General features: G+C 44.7%; 1 long non-coding RNA gene across 1 annotated transcript; it reads left to right on the forward strand.

Moving 5' to 3' along the window:
- The first annotated feature begins 40 nt into the window (after positions 1-40).
- Positions 41-18,958, forward strand: LOC147025759 (uncharacterized). Its single transcript, XR_015057994.1, has 2 exons — positions 41-4,019; positions 8,166-18,958. It is a non-coding gene; the product is annotated as an uncharacterized LOC147025759 (long non-coding RNA).
- Positions 18,959-20,384: the final 1,426 nt, after the last annotated feature.

Consider the following 20,384-nt stretch of genomic DNA (forward strand, 5'->3'; position numbering starts at 1 on the left):
GATTGAAAGATATTTACATACTGAAGGATTACAAAATAGATTTTGACGGTAATGCCGACGAAGCATCCGAATTTATGATATTTATACTGAATATGTTAATGCTAACTTCGCTATCATGGCTTACATAAACCGTACAGCATCGTCCGCAGGAAAAAGTGCGACGTTTTGAAGGGCTGAGAGCTTGACGACAATATCAAGATGGCGGATATATAATTATTAATTAGAATTATTGATCAACGGGTTTATAAGAGTGTTGATTTTATGTTTTAACATTGTAACGTTTCCAGCGATTCGGAGGGATGACGATGACGATGACGATGACGATGACGATGACGATGACGATGACGATGACGATGACGATGACGATGACGATGACGATGACGATGACGATGACGATGACGATGACGATGACGATGACGATGACGATGACGATGCCGGATTGGATAATATGAGTGAGTGAAAAAATTTTTTTGTCCATACCTCAATAATTAATCCCTGCCTTGTGGACCGCATTTTATTTTATAATTTCCAAGGGTTTACAAGGAATTTTGGCGCAGGAGGAGGCCATTCGGGTCAGCAGTAAGGCCCAACCCAGTAAGTAGGATGTGGGCCGATACAGTGAGGCCCAACCCTGTAAGTAAGATGTGGGCCGATACAGTAAGTCCCAACCCAGTAAGTAGGATGTGGGCCGATACAGTAAGGCCCAACCCAGTAAGTAGGATGTGGGCCGATACAGTAAGGCCCAACCCTGTAAGTAAGATGTGGGCCGATACAGTAAGGCCAACCCAGTAAGTAGGATGTGGGCCGATACAGTAAGGCCAACCCAGTAAGTAAGATGTGGGCCGATACAGTAAGGCCAACCCAGTAAGTAGGATGTGGGCCGATACAGTAAGGCCAACCCAGTAAGTAGGATGTGGGCCGATACAGTAAGGCCAACCCAGTAAGTAGGATGTGGGCCGATACAGTAAGGCCAACCCAGTAAGTAGGATGTGGGCCGATACAGTAAGGCCAACCCAGTAAGTAAGATGTGGGCCGATACAGTAAGGTCAACCCCAGTAAGTAAGATGTGGGCCGATACAGTAAGGCCCAACCCAGTAAGTAAGATGTGGGCCGATACAGTAAGGCCAACCCAGTAAGTAAGATGTGGGCCGATACAGTAAGGCCCAACCCAGTAAGTAAGATGTGGGCCGATACAGTAAGGCCCAACCCAGTAAGTAAGATGTGGGCCGATACAGTAAGCCCCAACCCTCAGGGTGTCACCTGGGAGAAGAAGAGCAGAGCGTTTCCCCTTTGGGGACTTGATGATGATGATGATAGCAACATCCCCGCTGTGCGGCGTCGCACTGCCCAGCAGGAACAGAAGTCACAGCACTCGAGATTATACTGGGTCACATTGCAAACTACTGCCCTGTGATATCCCCTCAACACCATAGTGTGAAACCCTACCTCTGCAGCCAACATATGGCAGTCGATCCGACAACGTTTTTTGTTCCAGTCCACTAATGCACGCTTCATTGACTTTGCAGCAATACGCCATGACCCTGAGGAGCACCATGAAGACTTGTCCCAATGCCTGATGGCATTTGTGGAAGATAACTTGCTTCGACAAGATGGTGACATCTTGCACCATCACCAGGTCATCACTGAGGGGGATGAGTTACATCCATCACTGGAGGACTTTGTCGTTCTCGCATGGCTTCGACTCGTACGTAGCGGGCTCCTCGGACTCGTCGAACGACGCCATGGAACTGAACTCAGATCTCGCACCTCAGCCTCCGTAAAGCCACTACGGGAGTGCCTGGATCAGAAACGGCGCTCGAACAACTAATGTTCCGTGTCCATGGTGATCTCCTAGAGAAGGGAACCGTTGCCAAGCTCGCTGACGACCTCTATTGCAGTGGTAGCACATTGGATGAGCTTCTTTAAAACTGCAGAATGGTTTTGCGTGCCTTGTGTAAATGTCGACTCGGCCTCCGCTCCAAAGACGGCTATATATCCGAAGAGCACTACCATCTTGGGCTGGATCTATTAGATGAGCTGCACACTGCTGAAGATGCAAAGTCGATGTCTCCCACTCGGCATCATTCCCATCGCTACAACCCTGTCAAGTCCTTTCGGGGACTCATCCCAGCAAGATGAAGAAGTCCTGTCCCCTCTGCAAACAAATGTGTCGTGCTGATTACAGTAATTTCCTCAGTGAATGCCCGTACCTCCCCAACCGAGATCGTCAGTATATTGTAAGATCATGCCAAGTGGCTGGCATACTTGAAGAGTCGGACAAAGAGTCAGGAGACTTGACATGTGCCCATGTGGACAAGATTGGTAGCGACATAGATTACTCAGATCCGTCCTTACTACCCTATGTGTCCAGGTTCGCCAGTCTCCATATCCAGACATGTTCCATGGCCACCACACAACCTAAGTTACCATTGACAGCGGTGCCAATGGAAACTTTCATGCGAGCACTGCAAACGACTTGGGTGCCAAGATTCATAAGAGTGCACAGTCCGCTCATCAGGCAGATGGGTGCTCGCCTTTTCAAATTGTTGGCGAGATCAGACTCGCATTGACACGCGATGAAAGCGAATTCCAATTTCAGTGCCTGGTGGTCAAGAATCTTGATGTGGAGGTACTGCAGGAACACCTTTCATGGAATCGAATGACATCTCAGTCCACCCTGCTAAGCACCAAGTTATCCTGGGTGATGGCACCACGTATGTGTATGGTTCTCAGAGAAAGAGCCTTGATCGCCATACAGTACGCTGAGCATATTTACTACGTGCCCCACCTCATACAACAACTATGTGGCCCGGAGAGTTTATTGAAGTAGTTCTCCCAGTTGACATGTCGAGTATCGACTCGGTGTTCGCACTCAAACCGCGCAAAGATTCCCCCAGTGCAACGTCACTGTGACGCATTGAGCTCTGTGCCCCACCCCGTGTCATCCATAGCATCAGCGGGAAAGTTCAGATCCCCATTTTAACTGACAAACCACGAGTTCTCAAACGACAGGAGCAGTTTTGCTCGGTATGCCCCGTGTACAAACTCGTGTACACCAAAGAACACCCAGGTGCTTACACCAAGGACAACTCCCCCAATGAAAAAAAACACACCCACTTCACCATCAAGACACTCTACAACTGTCACCCTCGACCCTAACAACACATTTACTCCTGACATGCGATCAAAGTTTTGTGCCCTTCTTGAAGAATTTGGTGAAGTGTTTGACCCAGTGTTCCAAGGCTACAATGACTGCAGGCCCCTTTGAGGCTGTCGTTAACATGGGCGTCGTTCAGCCTCCACAACACGAAGGCCATCTGTCACAGTATGCGCATGATAAACTATGTGAACAACAACACGAGCTTGATGAGCTGGAAAAAACTTGGAGTTTGCCTTCCCAGAAGACATGGGGATTACCGTAGAATACCTAAATCCCTCATTCCTGATCAAGAAGCCCAATGGTGGTTTTCACTTGGTCATGGCCTTTGCTGATGTGGGCCGATACAGTAAGCCCCAACCCTCTCTGATGCCAAATATGGATTCCATCGCGGAGCGTGATGTGTTTGCATTCCAAGTTATCACGGAGTGTGATGTGTTGTTCGTTATGCATGATGTAGTGTATGACGTGGAACACTCTCGCAATATAAGAATTAACTGGTGATTATTTTTGATGATATCAGCTACGAACGACACACCGATGGCACTGGGGGGAAGGGGGGGTCTCCAGTGGACTGTTTGATGGTGTGGGGTGTGTTTCGCGAGGCAGCACACTGGTGACATGAGGGGGTGACCTAATCAACTGTTCTGTCCATGTCGGGAGCGTAGAAATACCAGGGAATTATGGAACTAAATCGATGACTCGAGTGATCCCACTGAACGTTTAGTGCTGTTAGTAGGCCACTGAGCACCTGACATGGGACAATGATGCACTCATGTGCCGGGGACAGGAGCTCGTCATGACTGACTACAACCAGGCCATCCGTGGAAACTGAAGCAACCTGGAGGTAGAAGAACTGGAGGTATTTACTATTTTGTTCCAAATCACTATTCTAATGCAGAAATGCATGTTCTTCATTAAATAGTATGCACTTTAGCTTGTTCTTAGGAAAACAATACTTTCTACGCAAGAAACGTTATTCATGCAAAAACGATCAAAGTTGCCTAAAACAAGCGTTTTTATGACATTAGCTTCTTCTAACTGCATTTTTTTGCTCCAAATCACTGTTGTAATGCAGAAACACATGTTTTTCAAGAACTATTATGGGATTTTAGCTTGTTCTAAGGAAAACAATACATTTTACATAAGAAACCTAATTCGTACATAAATAGTCGAATTTGCCTAAAACAAGCATTCCCAACAAGATATTAGCTTGTTCTGACCCAGGTTTTTGTTCTAAATCACTATTCCAATGCAGAAATGCATGTTTGTCAATGAAGTAGTACGCATTTTAACTTGTTCTCCGCAAAACAATACATTTTACACGAGAAACCTTTTTCATGCAAAAACTGTAGAATTGCATAAAACAAGCGTTTTTATGACACTTGCTTGTTCTTACTCCATCTTTTGCTCCAAATCATCATTCCAATGCAGCAACACGTGTTTTTTCAAGATTATAGCATGGATTTTAGCTTGTTCTACGTAAAACAATACATTTTACACAAGAAATCGAATTCACGCAAAAATGGTCGAATTTAACAAACAAAAACAAGCGTTTATAAGAACATATTGTTACGTTTGAGGGGGGGTATGCATTCAAAGGGTAATTAGGATGTTTAATTCGGTATGCCATGCTGTTCGAGTTTACCAGGATCTTGATGTAATAAGTTGCAATTCAGTGGTGATAAGTTGTCGAGTAAATGTCCATTTCTTCAAGGGGGAAATGATAATTGTCACGTAATTAGATAGGGACACGGGATAGGGTAAGTGTGTCTGCGTAAACCCCTTTTAGTAGTCCCTGGAGGCCTGCCGTGACGTCACAGGACAGTGCTGCGGATGGCTCCGCCCCGTGATCACGATTGGCGGAAGGCGACGGCGCAGGGCCAATAAAACGGCTCGATTGGAAGTGACGAGGACGGGAGGATAAAAAGGTTCTGTTCGGGGTCGAAAAGGGAGAGGAAGAAGATCGGTACCGAAAGACTGTTTTGGTGGAGGCTGTTGTGCTGGGAGCGTGCTTGTTGTTGCGCTGATTCCGCCCTGGTTTCATCGTGTCTTGGAGCCTTGCTGAGCCTCGTGCCTCACCTTGGTTGGCTCTGGGGTTCTGCTGGCTCGGAGTACGGGGTCGAACGGCGGGCGGACCTGCCTCCCTCTCCTGCTCGCAATTTGGCGCCAGAACTGGTTCCCTGGCGGCTGTGAGCGGACTTGGGCCAAGACCAGGAGGTCGACAGCACCACGGTTTCTCCTGCCCCCCTGACGAGAGCAAGGCCAGCTCGTCCGACGCCAATCCAGGGACTGTTGTGTCCACACCACGGTCCAGCCTGACCACCAGGAATAGCTACGTTGTGTGTGTGTGTGTGTGTGTGTGTGTGTGTGTGTGTGTGTGTGTGTGTGTGTGTGTGTGTGTGTGTGTGTGTGTGTGTGTGTGTGTGTGTGTGTACCTGGCGCCTTAGAGGGTTTGAGATTTGTATATTCATTGGAATTGTCTGTGTTTTCCCCACGCCCGATCCCACACCATCCCGTCGAATCGCCCCGGATCCCTTTTCTTGCCGAGTCTTGTTATTTCTGGTTAGAGGAATAAACGTTATCAACTCATTGAAAAGCGACTCATGCCACCTTCCTCGTCCCGTTTGCGGTAGAGCGATTAGAACCGCCACCTTTGGGTTATAAATAAATAAACCGCCTCCATCGTTTCGGCTCATTCTACGTTGGCGGGACTGTTCAAGTCCCGTGGATGTCACATTGGTGTCAGGAGTGGGATGTTTGAACCCCTCTAAATTATATTAGGTATCGAGAGAATATACCAGAACTGAAATCTCGCCACGGATTGGGATATAAAATTACTACAGAAAAGCGCGGGAAAATTTTGGCGGGATTTTTCAAATTAAATTTAATTTGCGGCAAACGGGACTTCTGCACCATGGCGGATGTGCAGATGTTTGAGGAGGAAGGCCACGTGTCTGGCAGCGAGTCGGGGGAAGAAGGGAGAGACGGGGGTGGGGTTGGAACCTCCCCCATTCCAAGCGTGGACCGTGCTTCATCGCCCGTAACGGGGCCGGCAGCGCCGGAAACCGGCGCGATCTCGATCTGGACAATGTTGGAACGTTTAATAGGGGACATGACGGCACAAATAGCAAATCAATTCGTGGCACAGAGGGCAGAAATGATGGCACAGAGGGCAGAAATGACAGATCAATTGGGGGTAATGGGGGTACAGTTGGGTGCACGGATTGATTTAATGAGGGATGAATTGGGGGAAAAGATGGAGAAAATGAAAACTGAGATGCAGGAGTGTGTGGATGTTAAATTGGGAGAAATACAAAGTAAATTCGATGATAGATTGGAGGAAACAAAGGTAGAAATTACATTGGAGGGGGAAAATATACGGAAAAAATTGGTAGATAAAATTTATGCAATGAACATTCGGGTTGATAAAGTGGATGAAAGCCTGGAACGTCATCGTGCCTGTGTGGATGCTCGTATGCAGCTGCAAATAGAAGAGTGGGGAGAGCTGAGGAAGCAAGGGATGAATTTGGCGGAGGAGATGAAAGGATTGGAGGCTCGTTTGGATGAACAAGATAAAATTATGAGCCAAGATGAAGTCTTGGATAAAGGCCTGGTAGAGCCGTCTTTTGTTAGTAGAGTGTCCGGGTTGGTGGAGGAGCAGCTACAAACTCGCGACGGAGCCTTAGAGGAGGTTGTGCGGGCCCAGAAGATCCTGCGGGAAGAGGTGAATCGGTCCATTCAACGTTTGGAACAGGAGGCAAAATTGACCCATGAGACCCTCACCACAAAACATCTTTGGCCACAGTGGGCTCCGAAATTGGATACGCAGCCACAAGGGTGTTTGATCCCTGGGCTAGATTCGGACAAAGGAGATACTGAGAAGCGGGCCACCGTAAAAGTGATCCCCCTGGTAAATTTCGACGGGTCAGGGAGCGTTGAAGCTTTTCTGACGCAATTTGAGTGCATTTCCCGACTAAACGGGTGGAATGAGCGGGAACGTACAGGGAATTTGGTGGCAACGTTGCGGGGACCAGCCGCAGATGTGTTAAACGTGATCGCGGAGGGGATGTTGACCAGCTCCCACATTTGCGAGGCGTTGAGCCGTCGGTTTGGGTTTGCAGCAAACTGTGATCTGGTGCGGGCCCAGCTCCAGCACCGCAGATTAAAGCCGGGTGAGACAGTGCAGGAGCTGGCACAGGACATTTACCAATCAGTCAGGATCGCGTATCGGGACCTTACAGTGGAGGCGTGGGACAGACTGGCACTCGAGAAATTTTTAGCTGCTCTTCCTGACCCTGAGGTCCGAGCGCTAGTGGAGTTACAGGATCCACCCACCATTCACCGAGTGGCCGAGTGCGCGGCCAGGCTGGCCTCGTGGAGTCGGCCGGGTCGGGTTCCAGAGAGGCCATCGGTGACGATCCGACAGGCGGAGATCCAGGATCAGGGAGGGGGGCTGGGAGAAATTGGCATTACCCAAATGCTTCAGAGGATGAATCCTCCTGCTGAACCGCCAGGTCTATCCGAGGTGCCCTTACATAGGTCGAGTCCGGAAATCACTGTTTCAGTCAGGGAAACGGGAAATCACTGTACCAGGTCAGGGAGACTAGATTGGGCTGAGCATATACGGCCATGCTTGGCTGCTGAGATTGTGGCGAAATGCCCTCCTTTGGTGAAAAAAGTGAATTGTGGAAAAATTGGCATGGGTTTGTAAGTGCTGCTGGGTTTTAGAGTGACAATAGGGACAATGGGTAATTGGTAACAAAGTGGGCACGAGTGGCTGTCCAATGGCTTGTGCGTGGATCGGGTGATGAGAAGTGCTGTGTGAGTTGTTTCAAGTTAAGAAGTGAAATGTATGGTGCACACGTTGATTTTTTATTGGACATGGTGTGGTAACAGGGAAGGTCATGGTCGGTGAAGTGTTAGAAATGCAGGTGTCACATGTAAGGCCGATGGGGTGGGGGAGTCATGTGGGTTTTGTGGGTGGGGATGATGTGCTTGTCCGCAGGGATTGCTGAAGCTCACGGTGAGCGGGAATTGCGACCCCCTTCAAGGAGATTCACCCCTGGTGGCGAACGGTGACAGTGTCTGGAGGCAACTGGGAGAGGGTCTGGTTGGGCGACCAAGGCGGGTAGGACCTTGGCGACCCAGGAAGGCCAGAGGAGCCAGTGAGACTCCTTCGAGTGTGTTGTACGGGGTTAGAGCTGATGGCTACCAGGGTGGTGGGAATCAAAGGGAGCAGGGGCGGAGAAACGTCCGGGTTGGACTAAAGCTTACCTGTGGGCATGGTTGCACCTGAGATGCCCCCATCATCTTGTGGTAACCCACCCCACGGCCATGACGGGATTCAGCCTGCATGATTAAAATGGGGACCATGACCTAGAAATGTGATGATGACCATGGTGTGAGTGTTGTGAAGATGTGTGAGTCCCACTCGATCCCGCACAACTTGACATGTGCAGCAAGGGCATGATGTCCGCATAATTTTGGGGTCAAGCAAATTTGAAAATTAGCTCCCCAGGTAATGCTGGGTCTATTAGCATCCACTGGGGGACGCGGTCAAGTGTAAATATCACATGAAAAGTGTCGTTAAGGCTTAGAGTAGGAATGTAAAGTATAAGTGTTGTGTTTTTTTTTGTGGAACCTTTTGTTTCCCCTCCCCAGATCACTGGAAGAGTGTTGGGCAAGAGTGATGATCCAGAGGATGGAGTGCAACTTCGCTCAGTGCTCTCATGTGATAAAATAAAATAAAATAAAAATGAATGATTGTTTAGGCGAGGATAAGGCCATAAGGGGGTAGTACATTAAGCAGGATAGGTAAGTTAGCTGCGACTCGCTACCCATTGCCCCTCCTACTTTATTTCGTTAGGTTAATTAGGTGTGAGTCAGTAAGTGTTAAGGCTGGTACGGTAGCGCCTGTGATATACCTTGCAGGAGCTGCGGTACCAGAGGTGCGGTACCAGATTTATAAATAAATAAACCGCCTCCATCGTTTCGGCTCATTCTACGTTGGCGGGACTGTTCAAGTCCCGTGGACGTCACAATATTTTCGACTTTTCTGCCCCGTTTTTTGTTGTAAGTTACTACACCAATGTAGAAACTTGTGCTTTTCATCAAATGGTGTGTATTTTAGCTTGTTCTCAACAAAATAACACATTTTACACAAAAAACCTTATTCATGCAAAACATTATGTTGCATAATACATGTTTTTGAAAACAAATAATAGGTTGTTCTGACCCCGTTTTTTGTTTCAAATCACTATTTTAATATTGTTTTTTGATTAATCAATTAATTGATTAATTACTTATTATCAATTTATTAATTACTAATTTATTTAATTTCTCATCATGGCAATATCTCAGGCATATTTTGAGCGAGGAAGCTGATGACAGTGACACTGACCAAAGTGATTTGGCTATAAAGGGTATTTTTGTTTTACTGACTTGTCAATTAATCGATTAATTATTCATTTTTCGATTAATTACTTGATTTTCAAAAAGTTACCGATTCAGATTAAACGGTGGTAGTTTAGGTATGCTATTCCACAATTAATTAAGAAATGAATTATTTTATGATTTCTATTTATTTATTTTAATTATGCAATTAATCAAATAACAAGTATTGTACACCGCTCCCTCCCAATTCTGACTCCATGTGCTGCAAGGCGGCATCGCTGGGCGTTGTCGAGCGTCTTGGCAATGGCGTGCACTGGAGGATTTGTTATTAATTTATTTGGCATGGGGGTGGTGTACTTTGTACCGGTTCATGTTCTGACTTGTTTTAAGCACAATAACATATTTTACACAAGAAACCTAATTCACATAAATACGGTTGAATATGCCTAATACAAGCGTTTCTAACAACACATTAGTTTATTCTAACCCTGTTTTTTGTTCACAATCACCATTCTCATCCAGAAACACGTTTTTCATCGAATAGTGTGCGTTGTACACTGCTCCTTCCCAATTCAATATCCAGGCGATGCATGACGCCATCGCCGGGCACCGAAGGAAGGGAGTACGCAGTTTTCACTCCGTTGGTTTGTTTTCTTGCTTGTTTTCTTGTTTATTTGTTTGTTTCTTTGTTAACTATTGACAAGTGGAAGCAACTCTTAAGTTGCAGATTAAATCAGGGAGAATGGTACCATTCCAGCCGAGGCTGGATGTTGGCAAGCTCAAGGATGAGAGGGTAGCTGAGGAGTTTGCAAACAGGCTGAGTGGAGATTTATGGGGTCTGGGTGCTTTGGGGGGGTCCTGAAGAATTGTGAAGTGCCTTCAAACCCACCGTCCTCGATGTTGCCGGTAGATGTCATGAAACTCACCAAAGGACGAAGAAGAATTTTGTCTCAAAGGACACCGGATACCATTGACCAGAGTCGCAGGGTCAGGCTGGATGGCAGAGCTGAGCTGTTCAGGGAGCTGAGGCATAAAACTGCACGTGTGCTGATGGTGGACAAGGAGACCTACGTGTGAGGAATCTGTGAGGGAGTAGAGCATCACCTGTGGTCAAGTGATTCTCGTCCTGCTTTCAGGGGAATTCGTGCATTGCATTCCTCCAAGCCCGTCCCTCGGTGTACTGCAGTTAGAGCGGAGGGTGTTGGGCTCTTGACGGAGGAGTCCGAAGTGAAGGCCCACTGGGTCGGTTACTTTGAGTGGCTGTACCAAGCTGATCCACCAGCTGTCGAGTTGAATGTCAGGGGTGTCATTCCGGAGGCAGTTGTTCATGATCCTGAAAGATTCCTGGAAGGATTTTAACTGGATAATAAAATTAAAACACTAACAAAATGAATACACTGTTTACGTGTCCACTAACGTTTTAAAATGCTTTGGTTGTGGACAATTTGGACATGTTAAGCATGACTGTCCCTAGAAAGAGAGCACTTCGCAAGTGCAACACCCCCCCACCCCCCTCCCACACTAGGGATAACCAAACCTTTTACCTCCTCCCACCACTTGAAAACGAGTGACATTCTCTCCACTACAGGAACTTCTTGTAACCATCCCTTGTCAATAATAGACCTTACCCGCCCAGACCACAACATTAAACCACAACTTTCCTCCCACTATAACTGATCCCACCTATCTCTCGAAAGCAACTGATGAAAGTCCTTCCCCTATAATTACCCCCCCTACCCTTCTCCCCTCAATCCTCAATCTCCCGCCCCACCACCAACCAGGACGATTTTCAGTTGGTCTGAGCAAAAGGAAAAAGACATCTGCAAACAATAGATGGAAATGGTTAACATGTTAAAAAAAAACACAACGAAAACTGACAACCTACTCCTGTCCCAGTTCTGTCCCTCTTTCCAGAAAATCGATTCTTAGTGTTGGAGAACATAGTCGTAGATGACCCTTCACCCCCATCTCCTGATCCGGAAACTGATAATGTGACTGAGCCACAAAAACCGTCCTCTCCTCCTAAAGCAACTGCTTTCCCTCCTCCCCTCAAAACTGCCCTTCCCCCTTGAGCAGCTTCCCCATCCCCTCCCTCCATGGACTATGTCCCGTCTGATAATGTGGAGGATTGTGACAAGACAGAAGAGGTGATTGATGACAATCAATATGACACCACATCAGAGGCATCTGATGTAGATGACTGTTTGTGAATCATCCATCTGTTGGGACCATACTCTGTGCAGAGCGTTGGTGCTGCCCAAGCAGTCTCCTTGGCTATTGGACACAATCGTGGATGGGTCGCCACTCCGACACATGACACCAGCAAGCTGCCATTCATTTTGCCGACCTCGGAAGGATGACAGGCTGAGTCAACCCCACCTGGCATCGATTCAACGGCGGAGTGGGATTTGAACTCAGGATCCTCAGATCCTTAGCCCACCACCCTTACTATTTTATTTTTTATACCTTGTCGAGGCTCGTATGAGAGCTAACACACAACGCACATCAAGGGGGCATGAGACAAGAGGGGCGGGAGTGGGAGGGACAAAACAGTGGGGAACAGACACATAAGGAGATCTGTGGAAGGGAGAGGGATGGGACGGGGAACATGGGGAATAGAAGATGGACATTACAGGGACTTTCAGGAAGGAAAGCAGGGAATTTGAAGGAAGTGGACTTGGGTGGATTATCAGGGGTAGAAAAGATTGAGGATTTGGATGGGCGCCACCAGGATTTTGAGGAGGGAGAGAGGTTTGAGAGTTCAGACTTGAGATTAGAAAGATGTTGGTTTCTGGCTCTCCTGAGGGTAGATACACACTTGTTCTGAGCTTTATGGAAGGAACTGAGATTGCCCTCAGTTGGGTTTGCTTTCCATGAGGCAAATGCAAGTTGTTTCAGGACAACTGCCTCACCACAAGCTTCATTGAACCAAGGGCGGGAGGAAGGGTAGGACAACTGAAGATGAGAGGGGATAAATCTGTGCATGAGGGAAAGCAAGTTTCTTTGAAAGAATTCCCAGGATGAGTTGATGTTGGAGAAAGTAACGATAGGAGACCAGTCTATAAGTTTGATGGCTGCTTGGAGACCCTGCCAGTCGGCTTGAGTGAAATGCCAGACTCGACGGCAGTGAGGTGGTTCTCTGATAATAGCCAGAGAGATGTCCACTTTGACAAGGGCGTGGTCATAAGAACCGATTAGAGTGGAGGAAGAGCAGCAGATATTGTCAGGGAAATTTGTCAAAATCAGATCCAGAAGAGATGGAGATGGCGTACCATTGGTTGAGATCTGAGTCGGGAAGTTGACTGATTGAGTCAGTCCCAATGAGTCGCAGAAAGCTTTTGCTGAGGTGCCATGACAGGTGAGAGAGGTACCCACACCTAGCCAACGGATGAGAAAGGCCCCGATTTAGGATGAAAAACACCCTTCTTCTTCTGGAGGTTTCGCACGCGTGCTGGAAGTGGGGGGGGGGGGCGAAAGGGAGGGCGAGGCGCCGTGGAGATAAAAGGGCGCGCTGCACGCAAGTCAAAGTCGTCGGCGCTGGAGGTTGAGGTGTGTGGAGGAGGGAAAAGAGAGTCGTGTCTGAGTTGTGGGCAGTGTGTGGAGCCGCGATAGGGGACTGGAGAGAGCGGAGCCAAGGCACGCGGCCTGCCCCGTACCGTACCTTACTGTGGGTCGCTGGAGAGGGGACGTCGAGGGTCGCCCTAGCGAGTCACCACGAGGGACAAGGTAGCCAGCTCAGTCTCTCGGAGCCTTTGCGGTCTACACGGCTCTGTGCCTGTAAAGACCCCAAGAGGTCCAGTCTACCCCTTGTCTGTCCTGGGGTTTTTCCTTGCTTTTTTTTGAATGAACGTTGTGGCGCCATGTCTTTAATTAGAACTGTCGATAAGTAACTCTACATAATAAATAGACGGTGGTCGCGCTTTGTCTTGCTCGCGTCTTGTCCCTACCCCCATTCATTGCATGATTGAATATGTGCATTGTTTGCATGCATGACTGCATAACCGCATCTTTGACCGTATACGTGCATGTTTGGTTGTGAAATAAATGTGCTTGTTTAAATGTAACCCGTTCGTTGCGTCCTTTTCCCGAATTGAACTAACGTCCTGCGTTCGGAATATAGTTGGTTGTTAAATAACCGATAATAGAATCTGATCCAACGGGGCCTCGCGATAACACCCCACTCGGTTATCCCAAAACGGAGCGAGCTGCTTGAGCGGCTCATTTCCAAGCGGGCCTCGTTGAGGTACAATCTCTCGGTAATCTACCCGCGCGATTTATTAGGTAAATCAAAGATTCGGCGATCGGACCCAGTGACGCGCGGGTAAAATACGGACAAGGTTGTGGTGTGCTTAAAACACACCCGTGGCTGGTTTTCGACGTTGATCCGGTAAGCCGCGACTGGATTGTCCGTTCGGTGGGCAAAGCGGCCGCAATTGGTGAAACGCAGTCGTTCGCATGACGGCGGGCGGAAATCCACAACAATACACTGGATTTTACCTTTTAATGTTTTATTGAATATAGACTGGATTTTACCTTTTAATGTTTTATTGAATATACACTGGATTTTACCTTTTCATGTTTTATTGATTATACACTTTATTTTGCCTTTTAATGTTGTATTGAATATACACTGGATTTTACCTTTTAATGTTTTATTGAATATACACTGGATTTTACCTTTTCATGTTTTATTGATTATACACTTTATTTTGCCTTTTAATGTTGTATTGAATATACACTGGATTTTACCTTTTAATGTTTTATTGAATATACACTGGATTTTACCTTTTAATGTTTTATTGAATATATTCTGGATTTTACCCTATCATGTTTCATTGAATATACACTGGATTTTACCTTGTAATGTATCATTGAATGAACACTGGATTTTACCTTTTCATGTTTCATTGAATATACACTGGATTTTACCATATAATGTTTTATTGAATGCACACTGGATTTTACCTCATTATGTTTTGTTGAATGTACACTGGCTTTTACCTTACAAGGTTTTATTGAATATACACTGGATTTTACCTTTTTTATGTTTTATTGAATATATAATAGATTTTACCTTATAATGTTTTATTGAATATACACACTGGATTTTACCTTGCAATGTTTTATCGAACATGCACTGGAATTTACCTTATATTGTTTTATTGAATGTGCACTGGATTTTACCTCATTATCTTTTATTGAATGTACACTGGATTTTACCTTTTAAAGTTTTATTGAATGTACATTGGATGTTACCACATAATGTTTTATTGAATACACACTGGATTTTACCTTGAAATGTTTGATTGCATGTTCACTGGATTTTACCTTGTAATGTTTTACTGAATGTTCGATGGATTTTGTCTTATAATGTTTTATTGAACGTACACTGAATTTTACCTTTTCATGTTTTATTGAATATAGTGTTACGGCTGTGGAAATTCGCAGAGTACCATATGGGTCCTTCGATCAGTTCTGTCGATAAGTCTGTGTTCAGATAGATTTCCCCATCGATGTTTAACGGGGAATTATTCGTGTAACCGGGCTGTGATCTTTGAGTTAGCCATTTTTCTTTTGCTATCGTTATTTTGGACCAACCGCTTCACAACAACCACCTCCACCACCAACATCACTCTCACCAACTGCTTCACAACAACCACCTCCTTCACAACCACCCTCACACAACCACCTTCTCCACGACGCCAATCACAGCCACCATTTCCTAAACCGCATCTTCCCCAATACCCAACAACGAACAACATCGCTTCACCTTCGGCTCCGCGGGCGCCGCCATATTTGCGCCGGCCACGGCGAGATCGCTGCAAACAAACGCGGGGGTTTCCTTGTTGCCAGCGACGGTGATTTCTACCACGTCCGCTCTCCCTTCAGCGTCGATGATCTCAACCACGTCCGCTCGCCCCGAACCTCACCTCGGAATTCGGATCAGGAGATCGAGAGGGGCGGAGCCAGTGGGGGTCAGAGGTGAAAGAGCGGAGATCAAATCTCGCCTCACGAACTCTATAAAAAAGCGCGCAGGGCACCAAGTCAGCGAGTCGGTCGGGGTTTGGAGCAGTGTGAAGAGCGGAGTTCGAGTCCAGTGGAGGGCATGTTATGTTAACCCGTTCGTTGTGTCCTCTTCCCTTAATTGAGCTGCCGTCCTGCATTCGGAATATAGTTGGTTTTTAAATAGCCGATAATAGAATCGGGTCCAACGGGGCCTCGCGATAATACCCCGCTCGGTTATCCCAAAACGAAGCGAGCTGCTTAAGCGGCTCGTTTCAAGAGGGCCCCGTTGAGGTACAGTCTCTCAGTAGTCTGCCCGCGCGATTAATTAGGTATATCGACAATTCGGAGATTGACCCTGTAGCGCGGGTTGAGTGTTGACTAGGCTGTGGTGTGCTCAAAACACACCCTTAGCGGGATTCCGGCGTTTGATCCGGAAGGCTGCGACTAGATTGTCCGTTCGGTGGGCGAGAGCGACCGCCATTGGCTAGAAACGGTCGTCCGCACGCCGGCGGGCGGAAATCTACAACAATATGCTGGATTTTGCATTTTAATGTTTCATTGAATATACACTGGATTTTACCTTTCAATGTTTTATTGAATGGACACTGGATTTTACCTAAAAATGTTTTACTCAACATACACTAGATTTTACCACATAATGTTTTTTTGAATATACCCAGGATTTTACTGAATAATGTTTCCTTCAATGTCCACTGGATTTTACCTTTTAATGTTTTATTGAATGCACACTGGATTTTACCTTAAAATGTTTTTGTTGAATGGACACTGGATTTTACCAAATAATGTTCCATTGAATAAACGCTGGATTTTACCTTATAATGTTTCCCTCAATAAACACTGAATTTTACCTTTTAGTGTTTTATTAAATATACACTGGAATTTACCTTTTAATATTTTATTGAATGTGCACTAGATTTTACCATGCAATGTTTTATCGAACATGCACTGGAATTTACCTTATATTGTTTTATTGAATGTGCACTGGATCTTACCTTTTAATCTTTTATGGAATATACACTGGATTTTACCTTTTAATATTTTATTGAATACAAGCCTGGTGTTGGCTTAGTGGTTAGGGTGGCGGCTTGGGATCCCAGGGTCCTGAGTTCAAGCCCCGTTGGCTGCTGAATTAACACCAGGGGGTTGACTCAGCCTGTCATCCATCTGAGGTCGGCGAAGTGAGTCCCGGTGTATGCCCCGGTTAGAATAGGTATACCATATCCCTGTGTGTCGTAAGAGGCGACCAGGGTTGGCGTCAGGAAGGGCATCCGGCCTTAAAACATTGCCTGAAGAAAAAGCCTAACCCCTGCACAGCACGGAAAAATGGCTGTAAAAACGGTAATTTTTTTATTTTTTATTTTATTGAATACACACTGGATTTTACCTTTTAATGTTTTATTGAATATACACTGGATTTTACCTTTTAATGTTTTATTGAATGCCTGGTGTTGGCACAGTGGTTAGGGCAGCGGCTTGGGATCCCAGGGTCCTGAGTTCAAGCCCCGTTGGCTGCTGAATTAACACCAGGGGGTTGACTCAGCCTGTCATCCTTCCGAGGTCGTCAAAATGAGTACCAGTGTACTGGTCCCGGTGTATGCCCCGGTTAGAATAGGTGTACCATATCCCTGTGTGTTGTAAGAGGCAACCAGGGTTGGCGTCAGGAAGGGCATCCGGCCATAAAACATTGCCTCAAGAAAAAGCCCAACCCCTGCACAGCAGGGAAAAATGGCAGTAAAAACGGTCATTTTTTATTTATAATGTTTTATTGAATATACACTTGATTTTACCTTTCAATGTTTTATTGAATGTACACTGGATTTTACCAAAAAATGTTTTATTGAATACACACTGGATTTTACTTAAAAATATTTTATTGAACATGCACTGGATTTTACCACGTAATGTTTTCTTGAATATACCCTGGATTTTACCGAATAATGTTTCCTTCAATATCCACTGGATTTTACCTTTTAATGTTTTATTGAATACACACTGGATTTTACCTTAAAATGTTTTATTGAATACACACTGGATTTTACCTTAAAATGTTTTATTGAATGTACACTGGATTTTACCTCATTATCTTTTCTTGAATGTACACTGGATTTTACCACATTATGTTTTATTGAACATACCCTGGATTTTACCTAATAATGTTTTCATGTTTTGTTGAATATACACTGGAATTTACCTTTTTATGTTTTATTGAATGTACCCTGGATTTTATCTCATAATCTTTCATTGAATATATACTGGATTATACCTTTTGATGTTTTATTGAATGTACACAAAATTTTACCATGTAATATTTTATCGAACATGCACTGGAATTTACCTTATATTGTTTTATTGAATGTACACTCGATCTTACCTTGTCACGTTTTATTGAATATACACTGGATTTTACCTTTTAATGTTTTATCGAACATACACTGGAATTTACCTTGTATATATATATATTTTGAATATCCACTGGATTTTACCTTATAATGTTTTATTTAATATACACTGGATTTTACCTTACAATGTTTGATTGAATGCACACTGGATTTTACCTTTCATGTTTTATTGAATGTCCACTGGATTTTAGCTTATAATGTTATATTAAATATTTCCAGGATATTTAATGTTTTATTGAATATACACTGGATTTTACCATATAATGCTTTGTTGAATATTCACTGGATTTTAGCTTATAATGTTTTATTGAATAGATTCACGATTTTACCATATGTTTTATTGAATATACACTGGATTTTACCTTATAATGTTTTATTGAATATATACAGGATTTACCTTTTAATGTTTTATTGAATATACACTGGATTTTCAGTTTTATTCAAATGAGCCAAAGACATGACAAATGTCCGAAGACTTAAAAGTCAGGTTTACAATGCAAAAATAAACAAAATACGATATGCTCTTCATATAAAATACACTTCACACGCTATAAAACACTTGATCGAGATCGTTCCGTCTAAATCAATACTATTCAAAGAAGTAATATAGTATAATTGTGAACACAGAAGCATAACTGGGACAACAACAGAGATAAAACAGACCAATGGCAGAACAAAAATTTCCCCAAAACAAGCAAGGCTTCAAAACAAGCAAGAACTACAATAATTAATAAATCTCAGACAAGTTTGTAGTGAGTGAGCATGATAACAATGAACAATGAGATCATGGCGAAGATATAATTAACCTCCGCCATCTTCGAAGATGGATGAAGGTTACTGTTTTCACCCCTTTCTGTTTGTTTGTTTGTGTGTTTGTGAACAGTATTACGGAAAAACTCCGCGACGGATTTCGACGAAACTTGGTGGGGGGGGTGAGGTATGGTCCAAGGATCATGCCATTAAATTTTGGACTTTGTCCCCCACCCCCCAAAAAATTAGAAATTTTTGTCTTTGCATTTCTATGTTTCAAGTGATTTCCAATCCCCCCCCCAAAAATTTTCTTTTTTACCCCCGCCCCCCCCAAAAAATAGAGAATTTTTTTTTTGCATTTCTACATGTTTTAAGTGATTTACAACCCCCCCCAAAAAAATTGTTACCCCCCCCAAAAAAAAATTAGAGAATTTTTTTGCATTTCTACATGTTTTAAGTGATTTCCAACCCCCCAAAAAATTGAGAAAAAAATTTTTTTGGGCATTTTTACATGTTTTAAGTGACTTCCAACCCCCCCAAAAATTGTTACCCCCCCCAAATAAAAAGAAAAATTTTTTTTTGCATTTTTACATGTTTTAAGTGATTTCCAACCCCCACCAAAAAAATTGGAGGAAAAAAATTTTGCAACTTTTTTTTCAACAAAATTTCAATTTTTTTTTTCTTTTGCATTTTTACATGTTTTAAGTGATTTCCAACCCCTCCCGCCACCCCCCAAAAAAAATGTTGGAGAAAAGAACTATAACTCTGTCAGCACTGTTGACATCATATTTAATGAATAAGATATAAGGTTCACTTGAGTGACCCAGCAGTATTGGCGGCGGAGGTTTTGCACTCTCCCGAGTGCTCCCCCTCTAGTTTGATATTGGTTTAACAGCTGTACAAGGTACGGGACAGTTGATTTTTCTATCTTTTAGTTCAGGTTTTTGGAATATGAAGATGATGTGTTTCTTACATCATTACCAGTGATATGTTGGTGATTGGATAGGAGTATGTTTCTATGACGACTCGACACAATAAGAGACTTGCGAAAGTGAGTTAAAATTGAGATTCTTCTTTCTGCTAGCGACGAGAGGTTGGAGGCATATTGGAAATTCGCTGTACCCACTCAATGCTTTGTGGAGTGCTCTTCGCTGTACCCGCTCAATGCTTTGTGGCTGCTTTGCGGTCAGGTTGGAGCTCCATACAGGAGCAGCAAACTCCAACAGAGGTTGAATGTACATGGTGTATATCAGAATCAGGTCTGTGATGGGGACACCATTTCTCTTCAACAAGCACAGGATGTAGAGACGACGCGAAGCACGCGATATCATTCATTGAACTTGCGAGTCCCATTTTAGGTCCGACTGAAGAGTAACTCCAAGGAGACAAAGTGAAGATACCATTTCAAGTGCCACGTCGTTACTACAAACCGTGGGAAGGGGGTGGGGGTCAGTAAGTGGAAAGCTAACTTGTAGAACTTTACATTTCTGAGGCTTTCGCTGCATAAAGTTTTCATGACTCCAAGCAGAAAGGACATCCAAGTGGGTCTGCAGAGCACCTTCCTGTGATTTGGGGACAATCTCTATGAATGTAACACCTCATGAAGACTGGTGCACGCAATGGCCTATTGTTGTAAAAAGACAGTGGGATATTTA

The sequence above is a fragment of the Eptatretus burgeri genome, chromosome 5, assembly GCF_056783735.1.
Source record: "Eptatretus burgeri isolate ZD-2024b chromosome 5, Ebu_testis_v1, whole genome shotgun sequence".
Classification (NCBI taxonomy): Eukaryota; Metazoa; Chordata; class Myxini; order Myxiniformes; family Myxinidae; genus Eptatretus; species Eptatretus burgeri.